At 47.4% G+C, this 25,088-nt stretch overlaps 1 long non-coding RNA gene across 1 annotated transcript; it reads right to left on the bottom strand.

The window, feature by feature from the left end:
* Positions 1-2,499: 2,499 nt before the first annotated feature.
* LOC140422317 (uncharacterized) lies at positions 2,500-9,430 on the bottom strand. Its single transcript, XR_011947381.1, has 2 exons — positions 9,316-9,430; positions 2,500-4,841 (listed from the first exon to the last, which is right to left on the bottom strand). It is a non-coding gene; the product is annotated as an uncharacterized lncRNA (long non-coding RNA).
* Positions 9,431-25,088: the final 15,658 nt, after the last annotated feature.

The following is a 25,088-nucleotide window of genomic DNA, read 5'->3' on the forward strand; positions in this document are numbered from 1 at the left end:
ATAAGCTTTTATATTCTTCTGGCCAACATGGACAATTTCACATTTTCCCACGTTCCCCATTTGGCAGATCTTATTCCACTCATTTAATATCTACCTTTTTAACCTCCTTATGTCCTCTTCATAATTTCCTTTCCTGCTTATCTTTGTATCATTGGAACATAGGAGGAGTTGGCCATTCAGCCCATCGAGCCTGCTCCACCATTCAATATGATCATGGCTGATCATCCACTTCAATGCCTTTCCCCCCACACTATCCCCATATCCCTTTGTGTTATTGGGATTTAGAAATCTGTCAGTCTCTGCTTTAAACACACTCAATGACTGAGCTCCCACAGCCCTCTGGGGTAGAGAATTCCAAAGATTCACAACTTGTAGATCTCTGTAGATCAAACCATTGCCCCGTTCTATCCCCGTATCCCTGTCAGTTTATTTCCCTTAAAAGCCCATCCAATTTCCTTTGGGTAACATTCCATCATCTCTGCTTCTACCCGCATCGTAGGAAGTGGCTTCCAGATATTTCCCACTTTCTTCAAATGCAAACGAGTCTCAGTCAGCACAGAAAGAGGCCATCCCGCCCATTGTTCCCATGCTAGCTCTTTGAATTAACTAATTAGTCCCATCGCCCGGCAAGTTTCTTTTCCTCCAGAATCTGTCCAGTTAACTTGTGAAAGTTACAGTTGAATTTCCTTCCTGCACCTTTGTCAGGCAGTGAATCCCAACAACTCGTTCTGTTTTAAATCTAATAATTTCACAATACATTGTGTTTGGATTTTCACAGGGGATTTGAAATGGAGAGAAAGACAAGGGGCGAAATTCTCCGATATCGGCGCGATGTCCGCCGACTGGTGCCCAAAACGGCGCAAATCAGTTGGGCATCGCGCCGCCCCAAAGGTGCGGAATGCTCCGCATCTATGGGGGCCGAGCCCCAACCTTAAGGGGCTAGGCCGGCGCCGGACGAATTTCCGCCCCGCCAGCTGGCGGAAAAGGCCTTTGGTGCCCCACTAGCTGGCGCGGAAATTACATCTCCGGGCGGCGCATGCGCGGGAGCATCAGCGGCCGCTGACGGCATTCCCGCGCATGCGCAGTGGAGGGAGTCTCTTCCGCCTCCACCATGGTGGAGACCGTGGCGAAGGCGTAAGGGAAAGAGTGCCCCTACGGCACAGGCCCGCCCGCGGATCGGTGGGTCCCGATCGCGGGCCAGGCCACCGTTGCCCCCCCCCCCCCCGGGACCAGATCGCCCCACGCCCCCCCCCCCCCCCCCAGGACCCCGCCCGCACCGCCTTGTCCTACCGGTAAGGTAGGTGGTTTAATCTACGCCGGCGGGACAGGCATTTTAGCGGCGGGACTTCGGCCCATCCGGGCCGGAGAATCGCGGGGGGGGGGGGGGCACGCCAACCGGCGCGATTCCCGCCCCCGCCGAATATCCGGTGCCGGAGAATTCGACAACCGGCGGGGATGGGATTTACGCCAGCCCCCGGCGATTCTCCGACCCGGCGGGGGGTCGGAGAATCTCGCCCATGGTTGTTGCACAAAATCAAGACTCAGTCTTTATGAGTGATCTTCATGAATGGGCAGAGTGTGAAATACCCAGGTTTGCGGTGCCAAGATGCCAGTCTGGCAGTGCCAAGATGCACACGTCCCAGGGGCTGTGCCAGGGGGGCACCCTGCCCTAGCCCTGACCATTCGGGGGCATCCATGGCCCAGGAACCCCTCGGGTACCATGATGCCTGGCCCATGTCTGTGTGGGGCCAATACTCATCGGCGTCCATGTGACCGACTGGGGAGTCGCTTAAATCAAGCTTTGCCTTAAGATAGGGGGTCCTTCCCGTTAACGGGATGGAGATTGGCCTTCATCCGGCCAGTGGGAATAGGCCGGTTAGATCGGAAACCGATTGGCGCTTGGTGCCCAATTTCGGACTCTCCTGCGATCTAACTGGCGCACTTGGATTCACGCCTTGCGCATCGTGGCCATTCGATCGTGCCCTGATTCTCATTTGCTGTAAAAATGTCAAAGGTTAATTGCTGTGTATAAAGAAAGTGCAATGTGGATAAATGTACTGACAAGAGAGACCTTCAAACTCTGATTAGCCTCAACATTTGAAACTGTATGAATAAGGGTTTGTATGGAATCAGATAAAGGGATAGTATGAAACAGTTCTATTGTATTCCTGTCTGAGATAATCAGAAGGTGGAGTCAGTAATTGGGGATCCAATTAAATTAATCTAGTAACCAAATTGAGCAATTATCATGTCACAACAGACCCAACTCTGACGTGAGGTAATGGTCACTTTGGGGATAAAAGTAGAGGTTCTGAAGATCTTCCTTGCTGGCCAAGTACTGAAGACTCCCGAGGCCGAGTTCCAAATAAATTACTGTGAAAGAAGGAGCTAGACTCCCGAGGCTGAATTCCACAAGAATTACTGTCAAAGGAGCCAGAGAGGGTTACGCTTCTACAGACTGATCACCCACATGAAGTTGGAAAAGTCAATGTCTTAAACTTGTTCAGTAAACATTTTCATTTAATAAACTTATTTTTAAATTTACTATCCAGACAATTCTGATTTTGTCTTAATTGGTTAAAGTCTTGTCTGAACCAAAGTGAATTTATTAAATCGCAAGTTGGGTGTGGCTCAAATCAATTAAGTTCCAGATAACAAGATCAGATAACATAAACCTTCAATTCAAAAAATTACATGTCTATAGCGCCTTTCACAACCACAGAACGTCCCAAAGTGCTTTACAGCCAATGAAGTTCTTTTAAGTGTAGTCACTGTTGTAATGTAGGAAGCGCGGCAGCCAATTTACACACAGCAAAATCCCACACACAGCAAATGATAATGAGCAGATGATCTGTTTTTAGTGATGTTGATTGAGGGATAAATATTGACCAGGACACCGGGGATAACTCCCCTGCTCTTCTTCAAAATAGTGGCTGTAGGAACTTTTGCATCCACCTGAGAGGGGCAGACAGGGCCTCAGTTTAACATCTTGTTTGGAAGACAGTGCAGCGCTCCCTCCGTGCTGGGACCAGGAATGTTGGAACTGGTTTTTGTCCACAGGTCCCTAACTGGGTCTTAACCTTCTGATCCAGAGGTGATAGTGCTGCCCACTGACCTATGACTGACACTAGCTAGAAAGGAAAAGTTACGCTTTAAAACCCTCCACCCTTTGCCTCCGATGCCTAAATCTAATAATTAAAACCCAGTATAAATAACATATATTTCACTGACAAATGTTGAAGTGTTGATTTTGAGCCACAAGTTTTAACTTCTCATTTCCTCCTCTGCCCCTTTCTGTCTCTGTCGCTTGTATCAATGACAGCCAGGTGACGGAGCTGAGGGCTGAATTTAGCTGAGAAATACAGGAGCTGTGCCCCATTTGGGAAACTGCCATGGACGTCGCACTAATAGAGAGACAGGAAGGTGCTGGAGGACTGACTGGGAAATGGACCTCCAACCAATTGTTACATTGGTCACTATTCCGATCCCAGACCAGACCCCAACAGAGGCTCGGATACTGGACCAAAGCCCCAATATTTCAGTTTATTTGTCAGACTGTGCGGAAAGAATGATTCGCTCCAGGAGTGATCGCATGAAGAAATAGGGCTTGGTTATTTTTAAAATAAAACTTTCTTATGACTACAATTTAAACTTTTTAACTTCACACCCAAAAACAACAGCTTACAATTACCCATTTAAACGTCACTACTCAATCTCCCATTAAACAACAGGAAAAGAAAGATACAGCTCTCAATCTATCTTACTGTGGGAGAATTGTGGACCCAGAATTCAACTCCTCTCTCCAAATCTTTCTCCAAAAACTGCTCTCTCAAGACTTTTTAAATGTCTTTCTGCCTTCCTCGGTTCCACCCAGCAATGCCCTCATCTCCCCAAGCTGGAAAACAAATGAGCTCTGACGGCTGCAAAGTACAGTAATTCCACAAGTACTTTCCCAGTCAAACCACAGTCCATTAGCCCAGACTGAAAACACATTCCTTTGACAATTTCACCTTCTGGCTACTAAAAACACCCAGGCCCTGCAAAACAGGATCCTTCTTTAAAATAAAAAAAGGGCCACTGCAGTGAACCGCACTCTAACCCCACGCTTTTAACCCTTAAATTGCCCAATACATTTATAATCAAATTTTCCTAAAATCTTCCAATCGTCACACCTCCCCCTTTAAAAAGATGAACCAGCGATGTACGCAGATGGCTTTGTTTTTCTAAAAACTTTTTGAATTTTAAACATTTCTTATGATTACATGAAATGAAATGAAAATTGCTTATTGTCACAAGTAGGCTTCAAATGAAGTTACTGTGAAAAGCCGCTAGTCGCCACATTCCGGCGCCAGTTCGGGGAGGCTGGTATGGGAATTGAACCGTGCTGCTGGCCTGCCTTGGTCTGCTTTCAAAGCCAGCGATTTAGCCCTGTGCTAAACCATGCTAAGCTATGTGCTAAACTAAACATGCAACTTATACTCTGTAATATCGTTTTACATTTTTCAACAGGCAAACATACATGCGAGTGTAGTAAGTATAGTCCATTTTAGTCTTCTCACATGTCACCATCGCGAGCATAAATTTATCCACTCCTAGATTTCCAAAGACCGGGGCAGCCTCCAAGATTACACAAGAAAAGCTTCAACAATTCCGTGATATGTAGTTGCCTGGCTCTGACAGCAGAATTCTTCACTTGATGGTCAGACAGGTTGCTATCGATGCTGCAGCATTCATCATCTGTTCTTCACATTTATCAGCTGCTTTGTATTCTGTGTCTGTTGAGGATAGCCAAAAATAATTGGCAATAGATGCAGGTGAGATGTTTCCCCGGGTTGGAGAGTCTAGAACCAGGGGACACAATTTCAAAATAAGTCACTTTGGATCGGTCTCGGAGGAGACATTTCTTTACTCAGAGGGTTGTGAATCTTTGGAATTCTCTACCCCAGAGGGCTGTGGGAGCTCAGTCATTGAGTGTGTTTAAAGCAGAGGCTGACAGATTTCTAAATACCAATAACATGAAATGAAAATCGCTTATTGTCACAAGTAGGCTTCAAATGAAGTTACTGTGAAAGGCCCCTTGTCGCCACATTCCGGCACCTGTTCGGGGAGGCTGGTACGGGAATTGAACCCTCATTGCTGGCCTTGTTCTGCTTTACGAGCCAGCTGTTTTAGCCCACTGTGCGAAACCAGCCCCTACACAAAGGGATATGGGGATAGTGTGGGGGAAAATGCATTGAAGTGGATGATCAGCTATGATCGTATTGAATGGTGGAGCAGGCTCAACGGGCTGAATGGCCAAGTCCTGCTCCTATGTTCCAATTATACAAAGATAGGAAGGAAAGTAAATTGTGAAGTGGACATAAGGAGACTAAAGTGATATAGATAGGTTAAGTGAGTGGGGAAAAAAATCAGCTAAATGGAGAATCATGTGGGAAAAGGTGTAATTGTCCATCTGGGTAGAAAGAATAAAAAAAGCTTATTATCTAAATGGTGAGAGATTGCAGAGCTCAGATTCAGAGGGATCTGGGTGTCCAAGAGCATGAATCACAAAAGGCGAGTATACAGGTACAGCAAGTAATTAGGAAAGCTAATAGAATGTTATTGTTTATTGTGAGGAGAGTTGAATACAAAAGTAGGGAGGTTATGCTTCAATTGTATAGGACATCGGTGAGACCACATCTGGAGCACTGTGTACAGTATTACTCTCATTTAAGGAATGATGTAAATGTGTTGGAAGCAGTTCAGAGAAGGTTTACTGGACTCATACCTGGAATTGGAGGCTGGTCTTATGAGGAATGATTGGACAGGCTGGGCTTGTGTCCGATGGAGTTTAGGTGAGTTGATTGAACTGTAAAAGATCCTGAGGATCTTTGACAGGGTGGATGTGGAAAGGATGTTTCCTCTTGTGGGAGAATCTAGAAATTGGAGTCACTTTAAAAGTAATAACTTGCCCATTTAAGGCAGAGGAGAACTTTTTTTCTCTGAGGATCGTGAGTCTTTGGAACTCTCTTCCTCAAAGGGCAGTGGAAGCAGAGTCTTTGAATATTTTGAAGGCAGAGCTGGATAGATTCTTGGTAAGCAAGGGGGTGAAAGGTTATCGGGAGGGTGGCGGGTATGTAGATTTGAGGTTACAATCAGAGCAGCCGTGAACTTATTGCATGGTGGAGCAGGCTCGAGGGGCCGAGTGGCCTACTCCTGCTCCTAATTTGTGTGTTATCACATCCTTTATAATAGATTGTAGCATTTTCCCTCCTACTGATGTCAGGTTAATGGGTCTGTGGTTCCCCGTTTTCTCTCTCCCTCCTTAAATAGTGGGGTTACATTTACCACCTTCCAATCTGCAGGAACCATTCCAAAATCTGTAGAATTTTTGAAAGATGATCACCAATGTATCCACGATCTCTACAGCCACATCTTTCAGCACTCTGGGATGTAGAGCATCAACTTTGTGGGATTTTATTAACTTTCAACCCACATGAATTTCTCCAATACTACTTTGTTACTAATACTAATCTCTTTCAGTCCCTCATGCACACTAGTTCCTTGGTTCCCTTGAGTTTTTGAGAGATTTTCTGTATCTTCCTCCATGTAGACAGACACACATTGTTTAGTTTCTCTGCCATTTCCTTATTCCCCATTATAAACTCTCCTGTCTCTGCCTGGAATGGACCCACATTGGCCTTTGCTAATCTTTTCCTTTTCACATTTCGATAGGAGCTTTTACAGTTCTCCCCAGTTTGCTCTCAGATTCTATTTTTTTGGTTTAGCAGTTTCTTGGTCCTCCTTTGCTGAATTCCAAACAAGTTCCCAATCCTCAGGCTTACTACTGTTTTGGCCACTTCAAGAGGCGCTTCCTTTGATCTAATGGGATCTTTAACTTTGATTTGTGTTCCTTAAAGGAATCTAGATTTGCTGTATTCTGGAAAATGAAAGTCACCAAAGGACCATGGGCTGCTCTCCCCTTTGAGAGAGAGAGAGCTTACTGGTGATGACTTACTTGAGGGTCACCAGACTTCAGGTGAGGGGCAATGTTGAGAAGGCAGGGCCTTCATGGATAACCTCTGAACGGGAATTGAACACATGCTGTTGGCGTATCTCCGCATCATGAACCAGCCAACTGAGCTAACTGACCAGCTGGTAAATATGTAACATTTCCTTTAATATTAGCTATTCTCTGTTTCCCAATCCACCTCAAACAACTTGCCACTCTGCAGGGGCTGTTTAGCACAGGGCTAAATCGCTGGCTTTGAAAGCAGACCAAGGCAGGCCAGCAGTACAGTTCAATTCCCGTAACAGCCTCCCCGAACAGGTGCCGGAATGTGGCGACTAGAGGCTTTTCACAGTAACTTCATTTGAAGCCTACTTGTGACAATAAGTGATTTTCATTTTATACCCTCGTAGTTTTCTTCTGTAAGGAACACCCAAATAAATTAAACAGGAAAAAACATTTAACCACCACAGTCCATCTCCATGGCAAGGTGGCGTGCTTTGGGGGTTCCAAACAGAAATAGGAACTAAATATCTTCAAACTTACAAATACTCTTTCAGTCTGTGATCCTCGTGAAATTTAGAACCAGGCAATTGCAACAAGTATCAAAGACCATCAGCCCACTGGCGACAATGTCGTGAGACCAGCCAGTCCAGTAGAAAGAAATCATCTGACCATCTCCATTGACCAACTATCAGAATGAACAAAATGCAGTCCTGGATGTCATTGAAGCAGAAACAATAACAGAATCCAACCCCTGTAATCAATTGTGAATTTGGTGGCAAATCAGCAGGTGCGATGAATCACAGATTTCCTTCCCAGGCTGAGAGCACGAGTGGCCTTTATCCAGTGTGAAGTCGTTGGTGTGTCCACAGGCTGGATGAGTGAATAAATCCTTTCCCACACTGAGAGCAGGTGAACGGCCTCTCCCCAGTGTGAACTCGCTGATGTGACCGTAGGCTGGTTGAAACTCGGAATGCCTTCCCACACTGAGGGCAGATGCATGGCCTCTCCCCAGTGTGAACTTGCTCATGTGACTGCAGGGTGTCTGACCGAGTGAATTTCTTCCCACACTGAGAGCAGGTGTATGGCCTCTCCCCTGTGTGAACTCGCTGGCGTTTCTTCAATATGGATAGCTCAGTAAATCCCTTCCCACAAGCAGAGCAGGTGAATGGCCTCTCCCCAGTGTGAACTCGCTGATGTTTCTTCAGGCTGCATAACTCAGTGAATCTCTTCCCACACTGAGAGCAGATGAACAGGCGCTATCCAGTGTGAATTAGCTGATGATTCCGCAGGTTGGATGAATCACTGAATCTGTTCCCACATTGAGAGCAGGTGAATGGCTTCTCGCCGGTGTGAATTCGCTGGTGTGCCCGCAGGTTGGATAACACAGCAAATCCCTTTCCACACAGAGCAGGTAAAGGACCTCTCCCCCATGTGAATGCATCGATGAGCTTCCAGCACAGATGGGGATCTGAATCCCTTCCCACAGTTCCCACATTTCCACGGTTTCTCCATGTTTTGGGTCTCCTTGTGTCTCTCCCGGTCAGACAATCAGTTGAAGCCTCCTGCACAGAACACGTGTATGGTCTCTCCCCGCTGTGAATGGTGTGATGTTTTTTTCAGGCTATGTAACTGGTTAAATGAATGAATGAATGAAAATCACTTATTGTCACAAGTAGGCTTCAATGAAGTTACCGTGAAAAGCCCCTAAGCTCTTTCCACAGTCAGTGCTCTGGAACACTCTCACTCGGGTGTGTGTGTCTCGGTGCTTTTCCAGTCACACTGATGGTTAAAATATTTTGAAGCCAACAGAACAGACAAATATTTCTCCTTCTAGATTCAAAGGCTGATGATAATCAGGTCCCAAGGAATAGAGTGGCTCCGTCACATCGAGAGGTTACGTTTGAGATTTCTGTCTGTAATTCCTCCTCTTCTAATATCCTATAAAAGGAGTTTACAAAATGAGTTTACAAAAGTGTAGGATAGAAATTCAGAATCGACAACTCTCATTTCTATGGAACATTTTTTCCTCTCTCATTCCCCAATACCGAGTCTCCAAAAACTACCCCATACGTCGTCTTCAGGGAGCGGATTCGGAGGGGCGGAGTGACAGAGCTGTGAGCATTGAGAAAGAGACCATTCTTTTAGCCAGACAAATAAATGTGTCAAACTGAGGGAGCAAAGGATGTCAATGTCTTTAAGGGAGGGAGAGACCTGGGCCAAGCTTTCCAGAGTCTGCACCCTCCCTGGATTCACTTCCTTTCCCTTCAGTTGCTGCAAGTCACCAATTGAAGGTGAGAATGAGAAAAGAAAGTTTTACTCACAGATGTTGGAGACGGGAGGAGGTGTGAAGCTCAAGCTCATTCAGAGTGAGGAGCAGCAGCTTTGCTGGGTCGGAATGAGCAGGTTAACAAGCTCAATTCCAAAGTCCGCAGGCAGACAATGAAGGAACTCTGATTGGCAGGCGGAGAAGAGTCCTACCGGTCCTCTCAGTTTGCCATTGGTCAATACCCCGACATGTGGGTCAAGGGGCGGGGCCTCCCCGCACATGCGCACCTACACCGCCCTTTGAACATGCGCAGTCCCGGACCTCGGGGGAGATCACCGAGCGGCTTCTCGCTCAGGCGGGAGCAATCAGCCAGTTGCCTGGAAACCTTGTCTGGAGGAGGTGTCGGGGGAGGGGGAACAATGGGGACGGGACTGCGCACTGGGGAACCCGCAGACGTCACCGTGGAGCAGAGTGATTTGGTATTGGTTGAATCAGGCACGGCTCCGTTGTGACGTCACAATTCGGAGGTTGGACAATGAGTTTCAGACTAAAACTTCCTCCTCATCTGGGAGCTCAGTGTTTCCTCCTTTCCATTTCCTTTCTCATTCTGGGGAGACATTGGTGACTTGCAGCAACTGTAGGAAAGGAAGCGAATCCAGGGAGGGTTCAGACTCTGAAAATCTTGGCCCAGGTCTCTCTCTCTCTCTCTCAAAGACATTGACATCCTTTGGTCCCTCAGCTTGACACATTTATTTGTCTGGCTAAAAGAATGGTCTATTTCATACTGTTCACATTAAAGTGATTAAGCCATTTATTATTATTTCTTGTCTTCTGATATAGTTCTGTGAATAAGTTCTCTATTTTATTACAGCACAGAAGGAATCCATTCAGTCACTTGAGTCCATGCCGACTCTCTGCAGAACAATTCAGGCTGTCACATTTCCTCTCGATATCACCATACCTCTGCAAGTTTATTTCCTTCACGTGCCCTTCTACATTCAGTTTCAAATAATCTTATCGTCTCAACTTGCACCACTAGGTAATGAGTTCCAAGTCATCAGCACTCACTGCCGAAATAAAGTTCTCCCCCACTGCCCCATATGTCTAATCATGGGTTAATATTAGATACAGCAGAATGAGAATGGAGGGAGTATGTGGGATGGAAATTTACAGCTTTAGGGGAACAAGGGAAGAAAAATATTCCATAGAAACTAGACTTGTCTTCTGAATTTCTGTTTTATTTGACAGTGATGATATTTATAATCTCCTTTTCCAGTACATTAGAAAGTGAGGATTTACAGACAGAAATCTGAAAGTAAATCTCGCATCTGGGTCTGACAGAGTCACTCGATTCCTTGGGACCTGAATATGATCGGACTTTGAATCTAGATGTAGAAATGTTTGTCTGTCTCAAGAGATTTTAAAGCACCAAGACACACAGACACCTGGGTAATTGCGTTCCAAGGAACTGACTGGAAAAGGCGTCAACCAATTACTTTGTTTTATAAATTTAGAATACCCAATGATTTTGTCCAATTAAGGGGCAATTTAGTGCGACCGATCCACCTAACCTGCACATCTTTGGGTTGTGGGGATGAGACCCGCGCAGACATGGGGACAATGTGTAACTCCACACAGACAGGGGGCCGGGATCGAACCCGGGTCCTCAGCGCCCTAGGCAGCAGTGCCAACCACTGCACCACCGTGCCGTCCTGATGTTAACCAATTACACAGCCTGAAAAAACATCGCATTATTCAGAGTGGAGAGAAATCCTGCATATTTTTGCTGTGGACGATGCTTCAACTGATTATGAAACCTGGAGAGTCTCAAGGACGCCTGCACTATGGAGAAACCCTGAAAATGTGGGCACTGTGGGAAAGGATTCAGATCCCCATCTGTGCTGAAACTCATCAATGTCGTCACACTGGGGAGAGGCCACTCACCTGCTCTGTGTGTGGGAAGGGATTCACTCAGTCATCCCACCTGCTGCCACATCAAAGAGCTCAAACCGGGGAGAAGCCATTCACCTGCTCTGAATGTGGGAAAGGATTCAGTAATTTATCCACCCTGCAGACACAGCAGTAAATTCACACTCGGGAGAGGCCTTTCAAATGATCTGCATGTGGACAGGGATTCACTAAGTCATTCAGCCAGATGATAGACCAGTGTGTTCACACTGGGGAGAAAGTGTTCACCAGGATGTGGTGTTCACCTGCTCTGCTTGCAGAAAAGGATTCCGTGATTCGTATAGCTTTCTGATTCATCAGCGAGTTCATACCAGGGATCGGATTCACTCAATTATCCAGCAGCTGACACTCCAATGAGAGAGTGTCATTGGAGAGACCGTTCACCTGACTGACTGCGGGAAGGGATTCACTCGGTTATGGGAAGCGACTTTTTGTGGATCATTTCAAAGGAGATGTACTCTCCCAGACTCAAAGAGCATCAGCCCACTGTCAGCAAGGTCGTGAGAACGGCCAGTGCAGCAGAAAGAAACCCTCTAACCATCCCACCTCACCAAGTGTCAAAATGAACATGGTTCAGTCCTGGGTGTGATTAACAGCAGAAAAACAGCAGAATCCAATCCCTGTCATCACTTCTGAACACTCTTCTGTCTCAACAGGATGCATAGCAGAGTGAATCCTTTTCCACAAATAGATCAGATGAACAACCTCTCTCTGCTGGTGTGTCTTCAGGGTGGATGAATCACAGAATCCATTCCCACAATCAGAGCAGGTGAATGGCCTCTGCCCGATGTGGATTCATTGGTGCATCTGCAGTTTGGATAACTGAATAAATCCTTTCTCACACTCAGAGCAGGTGAATGGCCTGTCCCTGTGTGAACCCGCTGGTGTTCCAACATGTTGGATGACCTTCTAAACCTCTTCCCAAGGTCAGAGCAGCTGAACGGTCTCTCCTCAGTGTGAGTGCACTGGTGGGACATCAGTTCTTGAGAACTTTTGAAGCCACTCCCACAGGCAGAGCATTTAAAGGGACTCTCATTGGTGTCAGTGACTTGGTGTATTCACAGGTTAGAAGAACGAGTGAATTGCTTCCCACACACAGTGCAGGTCAAAGGCCACTCCCCGGTGTGAACTCACTGGTGTGTCAGAAAATTGAATGACTCACTGAATCCCTTCCCACACTTTTTGCAGGTGAACGGTCTCTCCCCAGTGTGAACTCGCTAATGTGTCAGAAGGGTGGATGAATGTTTGAATCTCTTCCCACAGTGAGAGCACATGAACGGTTTGTCCCCAGTGTGAGCTCATTTGTGTCTCTGTAAGTGGGAATCCCTTCCCACACACACAGCAGGTGAATGGCCTCGCCCCAGTGTGACTGTGTTGATGAATTTCCAGCTTCGATGGGGATATGAATCCCTTCCCACAGTCCCCACATTTCCATTGTTTCTCCATGGTGCAAGTGCCCTTGTGTCTCTCAACATTTTATCATTTGTCCACACACATAACACGTGTTGGGTCTTGAACCCAAAAGAGAAAATGCTGGAAAAACTCAGCAGGTCTGGCAGCATCTGGAAGGAGAGAAAAGAGCTGACGCTTCGAGTCCAGGTGGCCCTTTGTTGGGTCTTTCCCTGCATCAATTCTTTATGTTTTCTTCAAGCTGTATAACTGATTAAAGCTCTTTCCACATTCAGTGCACTGGATGTCCTCTGTCCTGCTAGTGGGACAGGACATATCAGCAGAGGTGGTGGCACAGTGGTACACAGTCGGGAGGGAGGGAGTTGTCCTGGGGTCAATTCACTCTGGACCCCATGAAGTCTCATGTCTTCAGGTAAACATGGGCAAGAAATCCTCCTGCTGATTTCCACATACTGTCCAGCCTCAGCTGATGAATGAGTACTTCTCTATGTTAAACACCATCAAGGGCACAGAATGGACTCTGGGTGGGGGAACTTCAATGTCCATCACCAAGAGTGTCTCAGTAGTATCATTACTGACCAAGCTGGCCGGGTCCGAAAGGACGTAACTGCTAGACTGGGTCTGTGATAGGTGGTGAGGCAAAAAATTACCAGACCTCATTATCACCAACCTGCAGATGCTCTGTCCATGACAGTCTCGGTAATAGTGATCACTGCACAGTCCTTGTGGAGACAAAGTCCTCTTTTCAGATTGAGGATACCCTCCATCATGTTGTGTGGCACTACCACCGTGCTAAATGGGATAGGCTTTGAACAAATCTAATAACCCAAGACTGGACATCCATGAACGCTGTGGACCATCAGCAGCAGAATTGTACTCAAGCATAATCTGCAACCTCATGGCCCGGCACATCCCCCACTCTACCATTACCAGCAAGCCAGGGGATAAACCCTGGTTCAATGAACAGTACAGGAGGGCAAGCCAGGCGCAACACCAGGCATACCTAAAAGTGAGGCATCAACCTAGAAGCCAAACAGCATAAGCAGCAAATAATAGACAGAGCTAAGCAATTCCACAATGAATACATCAGTTCTAAGCTCTTCAGTCCTGCCACATCCAACTGTGAATGGAGGTGGACAATTAAACAACTCACTGGAGGAGGAGGCTCCACAAATATCCCCATTCTCAATGATGGATGAGCCCAGAACATCTGTGCAAAAGACGTTTGTAACAATCGTCAGCCAAACGTGCGAGTAGATGATCCATCTCGATCTATTCTGGAGGTTCCCAGCATCACAGATGTCAGTCTGTAGTGCCCTCGGCACGACTATCTCCAGCTGCTTCATCAATTACCTTCCTTCCATCATAAGGTCAGAAGTGGGGATGTTTGCGGATGACTGCACAATGTTCAGCACCATTTGTGACTCCTCAGACACTGAAGTAGTCCACATTCAAATGCACTAAGACCTGGACAATATCCAGACTTGGGCTGACAAGTAACAAGTAACATTTACACCATACAAGTGCCAGGCAATGACCATCTCCAATAAGAGTGAATCAAACTATTCTCCTTTGACATTCAATGGCACTACCATCACAGAATCGGCCAATAATGGGATTGAAAGTTTCAAATCTCCAGGGCCTGATAATCTTCATCCCTGAATACTTAAGGGAGTGCTCCGAGAAATAGTAGATCAATTGGTGGTCATTTTCCAAAATTCTTTGGACCTGGAATGGTTCCTACAGATTGGAGGGTAGCTTATATAACCCCAGTATTCAAAAAGGGAGAGAGAGAGAAAACAGGGAACTACAGACCAGTGAACCTAACCTTGATAGGACGGGAGTTGCTGGAGCCATGGTAGCACAGTGGTTAGCACAGTTGCTTCACAGCTCTAGGGTCCCAGGTTCAATTCCCAGCTTGGGTCACTCTGTACGGAGTCTGCACATTCTCCCCATATCTGAGTGGGTTTCCTCCAGGTTCTCCGGTTTCCTCCCACAATCAAAAGATGTGCAGGTTAGATGGATTGGCCATGTTAAATTGCCCTTAGTGTCCAAAAAGGTTGGGTTGCTGGGTTACGGGGATGGGGTGGAGGCGTGGGGTGCTCTTTCCAGGGGCCGTTGCAGACTCGATGGGCTGAATGGCCTCCTTTTGCACTGTAAATTCTGTGAGTCCATTATCAAGCATTTCATAGCACAGCATTTGGAAAGCAGTGATGCAATCAGACAAAGTCAGCATGGATTTACAAACAAAAATCATGCTTGACATATCTACTAGAATTCTTTGAAGATTTAACTAGTAAAATTGACCAGGCAGAACCATTGGATGTGGTTTATTCAGACTTTCAGAAGGATTTCGACAAGGTCTCCCTGAACAGGTGCTGGAATGTGGCGACTAGGAGCTTTTCACAGTAACTTCATTGAAGCCTCCTTGTGACAGTAAGCGATTATTATTAGAGCCACGGGGCACATATGAACATGACCCGGATGAGCAGGGGTGGAGGATAGGTGTGGGCCGTGCGCAGTGGGCCCGCAAACCATGTCCACATTTTCTGGGTGTGTCCAGGGCTTGTGGGACTCTGGCAGGGGTTTGGTGACATCATGTCGGAGGTACTGAAGGCAAGAGTGGTTCTGAGTCCAGAGGTAGCGATCTTTGGTGTGTCAGAAGACCAGGGAGTTCAGGGGGTGAGAGGAGGCGTTGCTGGGGAGCTGTTTATGTCAGATGTTGGCTGGGCTTTGGGTGTGTCATTGTTCATTGTGTTAAAATTTATAATATAAATGCCTCAATAAAATATTTAAAAACAAAAGAAAATGTGTCAGGTTTAAACCGCATGTCACTCTCCAGGGAGACAATTAAATGTTTGATCAATTAAATTAAATAAACTAATGTTAACAAACTGATTAGTGCAGCTGCTGCCAGACTTTCCAGCTGTTCCGACACAGCTGCAATGTGAAATAGATCCCAATTCCATCCCTTCATTAACTATAACAGAATAATAAACGTTGGGTTGGAATGATGAAAACGGGACGTGTGCGCGGCTTCAAGCCGATAATGCTGAGTTAGTGGTTTAATGGATGATTGACCAGAGCCCTAATGGGAACACGGCCAGGTTCTCCCCGTGATTATTTACTCAGTGCCAGTGATGAGATGGCATCACAGCCCCTTTTACAAATATCTCTGAAACTGTGCACCCAGCTTCATTCAAACATCTGTATATTCATCAGGAGTGTTTTGTTATGCTCTTGACGTAGCATAACTGCTTCCTTGATGTGCACTCTGACAAAGGAAGGTTCAGACTTGGAGATAGCTTTAACACATTTATTACTGTTAACGATTCTCCTACTTGGATTCAACGCTATTGCTAATCCTTCTATGGCTACTCAGACTGACGAACCAGTCTGCTACAATCCACATGGTGGGTGTGATGTTCAATCAACCCTGTGACTGTACCCACTGAGTGTCTGGAAGGAGGAAGATCATGTGTGCTGTGTCCTTATATATGGGTTGGTGTAATGCCCCCCTGTATTAGTGTCACCTCTGTGTGTATCGTGAATGCCCATTGGTCGTGTCCTATTTTACTGGCCTATTGGTTGACTGTGTGTCATGTCTCTGGTGCTCCCTCTAGTGTCTATCTAGTCTACGTGTATTTACATTAGCCCCTTGTGTATTTACAGTGATGGATATCACCACAAGGAGCATTTCCAGTTCCGTCCAGTTGGTTTCAATGTGGGAAGTTCGAGTTCAGCGCCGTTACTTTTAATGAATCCACGCCCAAATCAGTAAAGGTTACATTGAGTCCAGTTCTGCACAACAGCCTTCATTATAGACAGTCCCAAGTCAATGTGATTACATTCAGTGAGAGGTCCAGTTACAGATGGACACATTGAGGAAAATCACGTTTAAATAAACGACATAGGCGGTCCAGTTCATCATGGTTACTTTCACTTTAGTGCCCAGCACAGAATCAATGAAGTGTTACTGCACAGAAGGAGGCCATTTGATCCATGGTGTCTGAACCGGCTCTCCAAATGAGAATCATGATTTAGGGCCATTCCCCTGCCTTTTAACCGCCCCCTACACATTGTTGTCCATTCCCGCAGAAACGTGGCAGCCGACACTGTGTCTGAGCTAATTCCACATCAGAAAGAAAGTCCTGAACATGTCCAGTTAATTTTGGTTAACTTGAGCTCGGGAGGAAAGTTCAGCAAGTCTCCGATCCATGTTCAGAAATCAGGTTAGTCCAGAGCCCCAGGGGGTGGACATCAGTGTGAGCGGATCCAATTCAGTGATAAGAAATCAGTGTGCCGATATCTAATTTAGTTTTATTAACGCGCTCCACGCCCATTCAGCAAGTTTAGACATTTTGGGAGGCGGAGATGAACCCGGTTGAATGCAATGTGCACGGCTCCAGTTAAACTGATAGATTGAGTGTGGACAGAGCTGTCAACACAGTGTCCACAATACATTCATATTCTTCTGCTTCTCTTTCTGCATCTGCTCCTTCTTCTTCTCTTCTTCTTGTGGTGATATGCAACACTGTAAATACACAAGGGGTTAATGTAAATACACTACGACTAAGGAAACACGAGAGGGAGCACCAGAGACGTCATGACATGCAGACATACAGCTAATGAACACATAGAGTAGGACACGACCAATGGGCAGTCAAGACACCAGAGGTGACACTACCACAAGGGGCCATTACACAACCCATATATAAGGACAGGGCACACATGCTCTGTCTCTTTTCCACAGGCGACACTTAGAGTAGGACAGGGGCAGATCAGAAGCATCACACCACCACGTGGCTTAGAGAAGACTGGTTAGTTAGACTGAGTTACTATAGCAAGATTAGCAGGAGAGTTGAACTCATAGGGAACTGTGCTAACGGTTCAATAAATCACATTGAACTTGCTTCAAAGTCTGGAGTACCTTTTGTCAAAGCTGCATCGAGTTGCAGCCTGTGTTACCCCAGAGTACATAACACAACACTTCTTATTAACATTACTGTCTCCTGGAACCTCCGGGTGGTGGTACGGGAACGGCTGTGGCTGGAGGGGGGGGGGGGGGGGGCGAGGGGGTGAAGGGGGGAGGGCTTCCAGGTTTGGGGGTTGGCGTGGGAAGGACAGTCCTGTCGGCCGGGACCAGCCCGCCATGGCAGGGCGGTGCCTAAGCCACGGCCGCCATTAGGATGGCCAAGCTGATGGGCACCGACCCTGGGCGCTGGCTGAGTGCAAGCCCCTGGCTGTGCGGATGGGTGCCGGACCCCCCCTCCCCCCGGGGGGCGGGTAACCCAGCCAGCAGCACCCACCGGCGGGTAGGCCCAGGGCCGCACCCATGGCATCAGTGAGGACACTGCCATCCATCGGTGGTGCTAGCAGGAGGGTCAGGCAACAGGAGTCGGGCACAGAGGGTGTGGCAGGGGTGGGTGCTCATGCATGTGTGAGCGCAAGTGTGGCGCAACCGGCCAACCAGACCGGCCATGTAGCCCATGACATGTGGTTGTGGAAGGGGCCATGCGCAATGGTTAAACCTGTTGTCTACCCCCCACCCCCTACAGATCCTAATGTTTGGGCACCAGCCAGCGATGTTGGCCGCCGTGGTGGGGGCCGCTGTCCTGCCTGCAGCCCTGTGGCAGCGTCGGCTCAGGCGGCTCAGAGAGGCGGCTGCTGCAGAGGGACGGGCTGCAGAAGGCTAGGTGGCACCCACTCAGGCTGGAGGGCCGCCCGCCTGATAGGGGCAGAAGGAGGAGAACAACGATGGGGGCGGTGCACTGGATGGCGATATCGATGTTGATGGGGGGGGGGGGGGAGGAGGAGGAGGAGAAGGAGGAGGAGGAAAAGGAGGAGGAGGTGGTGCCATGGTGCCGGAGGAACTTGATGAGGCCTCGTGTCTACCGGCGCCGTATGTCCTTCGAGGACCTGCCAGACAGGGCATGCAGGAGGAGACTCTGGATGAGCCGGGAAACTGTAGCCCATATCTGCCACCTGATGGCACACCTGGCAACGCGTGGAACCGGGGGAGGGCACGCTATCCCAGTGGCCGTCAAGGTTATGGGGCCCTGAACCTTTATGCCACAGGGTTGTTCCAGCCCCGAGTGGGACCTGTCCGGCATCTCCTAGGCATTGGTACACCGCTGCATTCGAGCAGTGACAGACACCCTGTACCTCATCGCGTACCGCTACTTCCAGTTCCCTGTGGACCAGCCCCACCAGAATGCCCAGGCAGCGGGCTTCGCAGCTGGGGCCAGAGTACCCATGGTCCAGGGGGCGATCGATGGAGTTCACGTTGCCATGCGACCACCAGCGGATAACAGGGACGTCTTCATGAACAGGAAAGGGTCCTACTCCATGAACATTCAGGTGGTCTACGACCACCAGATGAAGATCCTGCACATCTGCGCCCAGTATCCTGGCCCAATCGTTCATCCCCGCCATGTTTGAGGAACCCCCCCCCCCCCCCAGGCCCCCCGCTACCCCCGGCTGAGGGGCTGGTTGCTGGGCGACAGTGGTTACCCATTGCGGTCATGGCTGATGACGCCTATACGGAGGCCACGGACCGACGTGGAGACCCGCTACAATGAGGCCCATGGTCGAGAAGTGCTTTGGGATTCCGGAAATGCTCTTCAGTTGCCTGGACCGCTCTGGAGGGGCCCTCCAATACCTGTCGGAGAGGGTCGGCAGCATCGTTGTGGTCTGCTGCGTCCTGCACAATATAGCCCAGCAGAGAGGCGATGTGCTGGAGGAGGAGGCCGAGGGGAAGCCGGGGAAGGGCACGGCTCTCCAGATGAGGAGGATGGGGAGGGGAGGGGGTGGGCAATCGACGGGACATGGGGGCTGGAGATGGACGGGAGGCTGCACTACGCCACCGGCTTGGCCAGCGAGCACGGGAGGTGTTGATTGCTGCACGTTTCACCAACTAGGTGGTAGGGGCTCGCTGAGCACGGGCACTGACCCCACTGTACAGCACCACCTCACCATCCCCGCACGCCCACCTCGCACTGCTGCCATTGTGTCACTGCTGGAGGAAGTGAGTGTTTGAAAAGGTTGGAGGGGCTGTCACTGCTGGAGGGAGTGAATGTTTGAGCGGGTGGAGGGGCTGTCACTGCTGGAGGGAGTGAGTGTTTGAGTGGGTGGAGGGGCTGTCACTGCTGGAGGGAGTGAATGTTTGAGCGGGTGGATGGACTGTCATTGCTGGAGGAAGTGAGTGTTTGAAAAGATTGGAGGGGCTGTCACTGCTGGAGGGTGTGAGTGTTTGAGTGTGTGGAGGGACTGTCACTGCTGGAGGAAGTGAATGTTTGAGGGGGTGGAGGGTCTTCCTGTCGAGCGGCTGCTTTGTTCTCGATGGTCTTCAGCTTCTTGGCTGCTGCTGGAGTTGTACGAATCAATCAATTGGCGAGCATCCCATCAACACCTTGACTGGGGCCTTGTAGACTGTTGCCAGGCTTTACGGATTCAGGTGGCAAGTTTCTCGCCACACAATTACTAACATCTGAGCTGAGCGCAGCCAGTTTCAGCCTGGATAGCTCCAGTACAACACAGTTCAATTCGCTGTGGATCTACCCACTTGTGCACTGCAGCATTCAGTGTGGTCAAGAGAAGAGTCACTAGAGCGGGACTGAAAGCCGCTCTCACAGTTATCTGCTCAGCTGACATGGTCCAAGCCCAGTCACGCTGCTTTCAGTGGATATTGTCCCACTGGACTGCACGTGGATTCAGTGTGGGCGGGTCCACTTCAACACGCAAACAATAGGCAAAAGTGTTGAAATTCTGAGCAGGCCAGAAAGTACCTTTGGAGAGGAATGGATTGTATTTTCTCGTAGCGAAGACCCTGCACCAGTTAACTTCAGCCAGTTTGCACTGGGTTACCACAAGAACAGTTCAGCAGGGTTCTCTTCACAGTGAACATGGTTCGATCAGCACATTCAGTCTGGACAGGACTAGCTGTGCTCTGATACACCACACCAACTGGCTCTGTCAGAATATTTACATAGATTGTCTAAACATTACATGTAGATTCTGCCCAACTGCATCCGTGACAATCCTCACACCGCCACCTGGCTCTTTTCATACTGAAGAAAACATCGTTTCGCTTCAGTCAAAGATTTTTAAAATTCCTTTTAGAGGAATGCTGACTGGGTCAGTATTTATTGCACATCCGTCCTGCCCTCCATTGCAGGCGGCAGGCAAGGTTGGGCATTAGTGAATCAGATGGCTTTTACCAGAATCGTTGCTTGGCCATTGTTTGGCTTTGAATTCCAGATATTTATTGATTTCTAATTTCACCACCTACCTTGGCTGGATTTGAACCCTGGATTCGCTCTGGGTCACTGGGCCAGTGACAACACCACCGCGTCATTGCCTCCCCAGTGTCTGCCAGCAAAATAATGGATACATCTGGGTTCTAACGCCTGCGTTCCCCTAGGGTATTTGAAATATTATTTTTGTTCCTAGTTTTCCCAGGTCACCGACCGCATCTCGTTCCCCACAAGCTGGTGAATCGTTCAGCGCCGTTTCCTCTTCTCGCCATGAAATGGAACCTTTCATCAATATTGTCTGAGATCTGCAGCTTTTCATCGCCGTTATATTTATTTCTGTCTCCCATACTCGACATTCATGTGTTTATTTCTGTGTTCGGCCATCGAATAATAAACCAAATGCCCACCCCAGCTGCTACTTGCTGGATGAGATGAATCCAGTGATATTGATGGCAGTAAGAGGTGAAATTCAGTGGCGCTGGAGGTATTCTTTCTGTTTTATCCCGACTTAGAGAAGGTGCAACACAGCTGGAGAATTGCAAATGTCAGGCCTTTGTTCAAATACAAAAGACTTTACGAATGAGCTCAGCAATACAGACCACTCAGTTTAACTTCGGTGGTGCGAAATTCCTGGAAACAATTATTCGGGATAGAATTAGTAGTCACGTGGAAAAATGTCGATTGATTAGAAAGAGGCAGCATGGATTTCTAAAGGGATAATTGTGTTTTAATGAATTGATTGAGTTTTTTGAAGAGGTAACGGCGAGTTCTGGTGAGGGTATCGATATTGAGGTGTTGTACATGGACTGTAAAAAGGCATTCGATACAGCGCCAGACACAATACTTGTAACAGGAAACAGAATAATGGCCACTGGGTGTGTTTTGGGCTTGAGGAAGGTTTACAGCGGAGTTCCCCAGAGGTACATATCGCGACTCTTACTGTTCCTGATGTATATTATTGTTCTCGATCTTGGTGTGCAGGGAAAATGTCATAGTTACAGAGCATTCGGAATTTGGAGCATTGTAAACCTTTAGGGGGCAAAAAGGCACAGACAAGTTGTTGGAGTGGGCAGAAAGGTGTCAGCTGGAGTAGAATGTGGAGAAGTGTATGGTGATGTTTTATGTTAGGAAGAAAATGGAGTGAAAATATAAAATAATGAGTGCAACTGTAAAGGGGAGGGTTGCAGGAGCAGAGGGTAAAAGGTGTCTATGTGTATAGATCATTGAAGGTGGCAGGAAGGTGGTGAGAGCAGTTCAGAAAGCAGATATCGTCCTGGGCTTTATTAAAAGGAGCATCGTGTTAAACAGCAACGAGTTTATGCTGAACTGATACAAGACACTAGTTAGACCTCAGGCCTACACCATAGGGTGTGACCTCATTGGAGAGATCTTTCATGTTTAGCAAAACCACGACAAATATCCTATTTTATTGATCCATAGGAAAAGTGTCACCTCCTTCAATATATTTCCTCCCGGCGCCCCGGAAAAGCAATGTTATCTATTCTATTGTTTCTGTTCAGGAAACAATGCTGGCCGCAGGGTACCCATGCTGCCTTAGTGCAATCTATCATTATCGCTCTTAGACTACAGTATTTTCACCAACAACAAATGTGAAACAGCTGCATTTTCAAAACGAAGGACATAACATGGCAATGGTGTGCTTTTAATTACAGCTTAGCCAAGGACACATGTGTAAGGATAGCAATGTCTCTGTTAATTTGGATATTGTGTAGGGAACTTTTCGAATTGGCTTAAATATCAAGATATATTGTATTACCAATGTGTATGTCGAGAGCGTCTACGAAGGTTATGGGCATGAACTAATTTGATCCGTGTATGATAGAACAGGGTTGGATCAGCATCTGGAAGCACTGATCTAAATGATTAGTAACTTGTAGGGATTGAGATAATTTGAATGTCCTTAATGGCCAGCAGAAAGCAAAAAGAACAACATTAAAACTCTTCTGAATTTAGCTTGTGGAATGGCAAATCTTACCGAACAAACTCCTTCAAGGTAAGTAATGGTTTAACATGAAGATAAAGAAGACAATTGCTGTCAGGCTCCTTCCCACCAGTATTGCAGATGGAAATGTCCAACGTGAAGATGAACTATTCCTGAACTATCGCACTCGGCTCTCAAGGCAATGCGGGATGCACCGTGAATGCTGGAATTGCCAGACACACACACACTCTGTGATGCAAAGACAAAGCGAGTGTGAGACATGGATAGGGAGTTGCAATTACTGAAAGGAACAATTGTACAACAATTTCGAGCCACATCTTAAGGAAATTGCTGCCTCCAATATAGGCTCAGATTGATTTAATTATTCCAGATCACAATCCTGATTACGGTTGTAACGCCTGGAGCTGGAATCCTCCTGTGGTCGGGATTCCCCTTTCGCGCCGGCAGCGCACCCCGGCCCGCGGCTTTCCCGGAGGCTTCAATGGGAAATCCCATCGACAAGCGGCGGGAGGATAAAATCCCGCCTCAGCGAACGGCGCGATGCAGAGAAACAGGCGGCTCGGAAACCGGAGAACGTTACACTTGCACATGCGTGTTCCAGTCTGGAACTGTGGTTCAGGAAGTCCCCATGTTGCTGCACAATCTAATTGTTTGCATTATGAATGCAGTTCCATTGACCATCAAATCCGGCGAGTGAGTGCGGGGTGCAGAGGAAACAAGAACTCGCGGGTTAGCCGCACCTACGGGGACACAGTTGCAGAATAACACGGATTGGATGCTGACGTTTGAGGGGATTATGGGATTCGAGCAGATTAGGAAGAGAAACATATTTGGAGCGGGTCCTATTGAATATCAAGGATGGAATCGGTGTCACAGTTATCCATGACCTTGGTTCAGGAGATTGGACGATGAATTCGGTTGGGTGGAGATGAGGAATATTTGGCGAAAGAAGTCACTAGTGGGAGGGGTGTAAAGGCCCCAGATAGTAATAAACATGCGGGACAAAGCACACAAAATAAACAGTAGATGCACGTGTGAAGGGATGACAATAATCATGGATAACTTTAATAGACATTTAAACTGGACAAATCAGATTGGCTGTAGAAATCTGTAGGATGAGTTCGTGGAAAGATTTTGAGATCGTTCCTCAGAGCAAGTTATTGAACAAACCAGCGAACATATATTAGCCATGATGTGGCGATTCCGGCGTTGGACTGTTGTGAGCACAGGAAGAAGTCTTCCAACACCAGGTTAAAGTCCAACAGGTTTCTTTCAAATCACTAGCTTTCGGAGCACTGCTCCTTCCTCAGGTGAATGAAGAGGTAGGTTCCAGAAACATATGTATAGACAAAGTCAACGATGCAAGACAATGCTTTGAATACGAGCATTTGCAGGTAATTATGTCTTTACAGATCCAGAGAGAGGGCTGATCCCTCTGTAACCTGGGGTTACCCCTATCTCTAGATCTGTAAAGAGTTGATTATCTGCAAATGCTCGCATTCTGAGCATTGTCTGGCATCTTTGAATTTGTTTCTATTTATGTTTCTGGAACCTACCTCTTCATTCACCTGAGGAAGGAGCAGCGCTCCGAAAGCTAGTGTTTGAAACAACCCTGTTGGGCTTTAACCTGGTGTTGTCAGACTTCTCACTATATTATATTAGAGTTGGCACCGTGTAATGTAAGGAGGATGAGTGAGTCCAAGACTCGTGTCTGAAACTGAAATAAGAGCAGCAATGTGGGTGTGAAAGCTGAGCGAGCTGGAGTGAAGCTGAGAATAGGCCGGAGAATAGATCAATTGAGACAGAGTGGCAGACATTAAAGGGGATATTTCAGAATATCCAGGAGAAGTAGATTCCCATTAGAAAGAACAATTCCAAGCACAGGACCCGCATTCCGCGGTTTAATAAATCATCAGGGAAAGAACAATTATCTAACTGTGCAATGGTGAATGACAGGCCTGGCGATTGGTCGGAATATAAATAACAACAGAGAATAACTAAAAGGCGAACGAGAATAAATGAAATAGTTTGTGAGATGGCGGTAGCTGGAAATGTAGCAAGAGTTTGGACAGTGTTTGAAGACAGAGAAAGTGAAGTGAGTGTTAATCCTCTGCACAGTGACGGTGTGAAGATTATAGCAGGTCACCGGCAAACCGCGGATGAAAAAAAACACTTTCTATTTACTGTCGAAGGTGCAAAAAACACCCCTGCTAAAGATTGAAGTGAGGGATT

This window comes from Scyliorhinus torazame, chromosome 5 (genome assembly GCF_047496885.1).
Source record: "Scyliorhinus torazame isolate Kashiwa2021f chromosome 5, sScyTor2.1, whole genome shotgun sequence".
In the NCBI taxonomy this organism is placed as follows: domain Eukaryota; kingdom Metazoa; phylum Chordata; class Chondrichthyes; order Carcharhiniformes; family Scyliorhinidae; genus Scyliorhinus; species Scyliorhinus torazame.